The following is a 6,000-nucleotide window of genomic DNA, read 5'->3' as shown; positions in this document are numbered from 1 at the left end:
AATAGAGACACAAGGCTTTAACGCTTTTCACCCCCCCTCTCGGGAAATCAGAGTCCGCAATTCGTGATTCTTCTCTTTGGGCAGCACCAGCCGGGCCAGGGGCCAACTATATATAATCGACTCTCCGGATTCCCATGCATTGGGATCCATGCACAAGGTAGTTATGGGCCGGGCGGAGGCGTCCAATTACCCTGGAGACTTGTCCTCTGTGTTGACAAACACCTCCATGAACCGCAGCCAGTCGGTTTCAATCTGCGCACTAGAGCCATGTATTGCGGCTGTTAGTTTGTCCATGAAGTAAATGTCCTTGGCCACTGTCACCCATTCCTTCTTTGTTGGAAGTGTTTGTCTTTTCCAGGACCTAGCCCGAGCCGCTCTGGCAGCCAGCAATAGGGCGTGTGTCAAGGCCGGTAACTTTTCCCAGTGCTCATCTCTATGTTGCAGGCCAAAAATCACCAGAATGGGGTCCAACGGGTCGTCCCCCTCCCCCGCATCCCTAATCCAACTAAGCACCTCAGACCAATAAGTCTGGACTTTGTGACAGGTCCACCACATGTGCTAGTAATTGGCTTTTTCCCCGCACCCATGCCAGCACACTGGGGCTACGTCTGGGAACATCCTGGAAAGAGTAATCAGGTCGTACTGCCACCTGTGGAGGAGCTTCACAGCGTGGGACTTATATTGGCATGAAATCGACGTCTTGAAGGCCCTAGTGCAGAGTTTCCCCCAGAGACCATCCCCTATGGTGCAGCCTAGATCCCTTTCCCATTTTCTTCTGAGGCTCCTAGTGGTTCCCTCCCGGGGAGCCAGGAGGGCCGTGTACAAGAGCGAGATGAGGCCCTTCATTTCCGTGTGGGAGTCCAGTATTTTTTGCACTGGGGTGAGCCCCCTCTGTAAGCATTGCTTCAGTTTTGGGTTCATTAGAATGCCCTTGAGTCTAAGGTATAGAAGTGGCGAAAGTCTGCCGATACCCAGCGCCTCCTCTAGTTCCTGGATCGGTATTAAACAGTTAACCCTCACCAGTTGGCCAACCCTACAAAGCCCTGCTTCGAACCAGGACTGGTAATGTTCGTGTCCCGGAATCTCTTCCAGTACTGGTGTGGACCATATGTGACTGAGTGGGGAGGGCCATGTGGTGACTCCATCCTTATGTCCCTTCCCTGCTAATGCCTTCCACATAGTTCCCATAATGGGGTGGCCTTTAATTCTTCTCGGAAGTTTCTTAAGTGGGACCCACAACCATTCACCCACCGTAGCTGGCTCAGGAAGGAGTTTTCAATGTAGACCCACTGCTTGTTGGGGTCTTCTCTAAGGTGGGGGGCCAAAACCCTGAGCTGGGCGGCCCTGTGGTATGTGTCGAGGTCTGGGAGGGCAACACCTCCTCTTTCTTTGGGAAGGGTGAGGGTCTCATACCCTATCCTGGGCCTCCAGCCTTGCCATATAAACTTCACTATGCGCCTCTTGGCCTCTCCGAGGTATGCCACCGGGGCCTCCAGTGGGAGCATCTGGAAGAGGTAGAGCACTCTGGGGAGCAGGTTCATTTTTATTGCATTTATTCTACCCATCCATGAGATTTGCCCCTTCCCCCAACCCTCCATTTCCCTGAACAGTTTCTCAAACAGAGGGGGGTAGTTTGCCAGGCTCAGGTCCTCGTTGGGTCTTACAATGTTGATCCCCAGGTATTTTATCCCATCGACGCAGACCTGAAGGCCCAAAGGGGGCAATTCAGGTAAGCACCTATCGGCATCCGAGGCAAATGGGAAGATCATGGACTTGCCGACATTAACTTTGAAACCTAAGAACCTGCCAAACTGGTCGATGATCTGAAGGGCCGCCGGGACTGAGCGTGTGGGTTCCCTCAGGTGGAATAGGATGTCGTCTGCATACAGGCCGAGTTTAAAGGTACGGTCTCCCACCACTATGCCCTGCACCATGGGCGAACCTCTGAGGCATTCTGCGAGAATCTCCATGGTCATGGCAAAGAGAAGGGGGGAAAGGGGACAGCCCTGCCTCGTCCCCCCCTGGAGGCCAAAAATGCGAGACAGGCGACCATTGACAGTCACTCTGGCCGAAGGTGACATATATAGGGCTTTGACGGCCCGTCTGATCCCCATTCCAAAGACCAGCTTTTCTAGGACACCATGTAGGAACCCCCAGTCGACCCAATCAAATGCTTTCTCGGCATCTATGGACACAAGGACTGGGTTCTCACCCATCGGAGCCGCGACCCGCATGAGATCAGAGTTTTTTACGCAGGGTGTCGGCTCCCTGTCTTCCCTGTATAAACCCCACCTGGTCTGAGTGGATTAGGTTCGGCATATGGCCGTCCAGCCTCGTGGCAATAATTCTCGTGAACAGCTTAGCGTCCACGTTAAGGAGGGAGATAGGTCTATACGAGCGGCAGTCCGTAGGGTCCTTCCCCTCCTCGGAATCACTGTGATTAGTGCCTTGCCAAATGACGGTGGTGCTTCCCTGTCTGCATTATGTTCGAAAATAGACCCGCTAGGAAGTCCACCAGTAAACCCGAGAAAGCCTTGTAGAAGCCTGCGGTGAATCCATCCTCCCCCGGGGCCCTACCCAGCTTCAGCCCTGAAATTGCTTTCAGCACCTCCTCCTCTGTTATTGGGGCATCAAGGACCGCGGATTCCAGCATTCCAAGGTTCGGGAGTGAGACCGCATTGTGGTAATCCTCCCGTGCTTCCCTCTCCACTACCCCCTCTCTTCCGTATAGGGTCTCGTAGAAGCTAGCGAATTTCTCTGCTATGCCTTCTGGATCCGTACATTCCCCCTCTATATCGACCCCGATTTGTTGGACCCGCCTGTCCGCTCTCTGACCTCTGAGTTTGGCCGCCAGCATAGCATATCCCCCTTCTTGTAGTACCTCTGACGCAGGTGTTGGAGTCCCGCTACTATTTTGCCCAATTCTAGGTCCCTGAGTTCCTGTCTCTTTTCTCTCGCCAGGCCTAGGTCCCTCTCTTTTTCTCCTTCCCCCTTCCCCTCAGATCTTTCTAGGGAGAGTATATCTGACCTCAGCCTGTGAGCTAGAAGGGTCCTTTCTCTTTTCTTGGAGGCTCCTTCACTTATCAACCTACCCCTCCAAGGTGCCTTTGCCGCCTCCCATACGATATCCCGATCCACTTCGCCCGTGTCATTTAGCTCGAAATATTCTCTGATAGCCGAGGACATTTCTTCTCTAAAGACGGCGTCCCTGAGCAGGAAGTGGTTGCATTTCCACAAAGATTCCCTGGCCTTTAAGCCAGAGATGCTTAGGTCCGACCAGACCATATCATGGTCTGACCAACTGACAGGGCGAATATCACCCGCGCCTATTCTACTCATGAACTGGTGACCTGTGAACAGATAATCTATTCTTGTCCTTGTCCCATGGGCTGCTGAGTAAAAGGTTTTGCTCTTGGGTCGCGTTCCCTCCAAATGTCCACAAGTCCCCTTTCCCACATCGGTTCTCTGAGCCCCCATTCCGGGCCTCCCCCCACGCCGCCTAATTGGGTGGCCCCCCCGCTATGCTCTAAATCCCAGTCCGCCCACATGTTGAGGTCCCCACCCAGTACCAGGAGACCTTCCGCCCTGCGCATCACCTCTCCCATGGCCTCGTGGATGAATTCCTTCTGGCCTACATTGGGGGAGTAAATGGATACCAAGGAGACTCTGGTGTTGTGGAGATTACCGGATACCATCAGAACCCTCCCATCCTCCCTCTCCCAATGGGAAACCTCTGTTAATTTTTGGTGCCTGTGGATCAGGATCCCAACCCCAGCCTTTTTAGTGGCGCTGGACGCCCAAAATACCTGGCCCACATGCGATCCGGGGATGGCCCTCTCCTCACCCTTCATCAATCTGGTCTCCTGCACGAAGAGGATGTCTGTCCCCGCGTTCTTCATTTCTCGCCCCAGAAGAGAGCGCTTTGTTGGGGAGTTAAGCCCTTTGACGTTGAGTGAGCCAATTCTGATCATCTCGACACGGCCCTTTCTCTCCTGGTCTGCCATTACTCCAATGCATGGTGTTCATCGGCTTCCCGATTCGGCGGGAGCTGCCCTGTCCCCTGTTATGGCTGGATCTGAGGAGATCCCGAGAGTTCCTTCCTCCTCTAGCCCGTTTTCCCCCCTCCCTTCTCCCTTCCCTGTTTGTGATGCCTGCCAACGGGCAAGCCGCCATAGCCAAAACATGATTGTGCACCGCAGTTCTCTTGGTCAAAGAAAATCCTGTCCCCGGCCGGGGTTGTGCCACTAGGGACCTGATGTATCCCAGGAGTTCATAATCGTTTCATTAGTCTCCTCCAGCCTCCGACGGTGGGGTTTTGGGTTTTTTAAATTTCCTCCTGCCCTTTGTTTTCTTCTTTGTCGACCAGGGGCCCAATGGTCCCCTCTCCATTTCTGGTCTGGGCTGAGTTCCCGCTCCTTCTCGCTCCTCCGGAGGGTCTCCCTTGAGCGCCTGTAAAACTTGCGTAGCCTCCTTACCACTGATCACCCTGTAGTCCACCCCCGCCCGTTCGAAGGATAGGGCGAACGGGAAGGACCATTTGTATCTCATGTCCTGGCTTGTCAGCCATTGTGTGAGTGAACGGAACTCTCTCCTATGGGTTAGCGTGAGGGTTGAAAGGTCTTGATAAATCTTAATGGTGTCCACTTCAAAGATGAAGCTCCCCAGCCTCTTTGCCTTCTCCAGTACTTCCATTTTCTCCCTGTAGCAGAGAAACCTCACCACGATGGATCTTGGGCCTCCCCCCGCACCGCCTCCACCTCGGTGCGCCCTTTCCAGCTGGACCTCTTTGCCCCCCTCCAGTGCGAAGAGTTGATTGATTAGGCCCTGGACTTTTCTCCCCACATCCGCGGGCGTCTCCCCTCTCTCCTGAGTCACCCCCATAATGCGCAGGTTGTTTCGATGTTCCCTGTTCTCTAAATCGTCCATCTTAAGGATCATGTCCTCTTCTCTCATTTCCAAGTCTGCTAACCTGGCCTCATATTTCATGTCGAGGAGGTCCGCCTGTAGATGGTTATTTTCCATCCCCTCCATTTTGTCTTCCATGGTGTCCACTCTCCCCTTGAGGTCTACAATGGAGGCTTGTATATCTATGCGGAGCGCCCTGATCTCCTGGAGGATATCCTTGAGGTCATCCCTGGTCAGTGCTGTCAGGGGTGGGTCCCCCACGGCCGCCATGATGACTCCGGGGCCCTCTGGCTGGGTTGGGGACTGGCAGCGAAACCGCTGGAGAGAACTGATAGCGCCGGAGAGTGGGGTCTGCTCCAGGATCAGGGGTAGGGTGGGCACGTGGGAGGTGGCGCCGCTGTGCAGGGTCCCCCTGGAACGTTCTAGAAGCTCAGGTCAGGGATCACGACCCCTTCTTGTTGTAGGGTGCTGCGTTTTCCTCTGCTCTATGTGGGATTAAGTCCAGGGCAACAAGGGAAATCTATGGCCAGGGCAGGCGCTTTCTTATCCGGCTGGGTCCCTTGCGCAGTGCCAAGGCCTGGGTGTGCTGTATTCCACTTCTCCCCCGCCGCCTCCACTCGCGGTCCGTATAGCTCTGATAAGGTCGGGGGGGAGCTCTGGCCACAACGCCCACGCCAACCTGCTCCCCCCCCCCTTCGGCTCCTCACCTTATATCGGCAGCTGATTTCGGGCCGAGCCCCTCCGTGGGGCCCGAGAGCAGCGGGAGCGAGGTCCCTCACGTGTGCGGCCCTCCGGGCCCGACTTTCTCCGGGTCCTCTGTGGTCCAGGCATCCGGGCTTGCACGCGGGGCGCGGCTGAGGAGCGCCTGGATCGGCGCGGGGCAGTCCCGTCCTCTCTGGCCAGGGACGGGTCCGGAGCGGTGTCGTCTTTCTCCCCCCTACATTCTGGTCACTTGCCCCTGGGGTCTCGCTCCGGGCTGTGGGGGTGCCTCCCCCAGCACCCAGGCTTCCCTGATATTGTGGTGATTGTAGGGGGGGGTAATTCCCGCCCCGCTGGCGGTTTCCGTGTGCCTCCAAGGGGCCCGCTCGGCAAAGG

Source organism: Ambystoma mexicanum, chromosome 3p, assembly GCF_040938575.1.
Source record: "Ambystoma mexicanum isolate Mex_15411 chromosome 3p, UKY_AmexF1_1, whole genome shotgun sequence".
In the NCBI taxonomy this organism is placed as follows: domain Eukaryota; kingdom Metazoa; phylum Chordata; class Amphibia; order Caudata; family Ambystomatidae; genus Ambystoma; species Ambystoma mexicanum.
The sequence above is the reverse complement of the archived record's forward strand: the minus strand, read 5'-3'. Positions refer to the sequence as shown.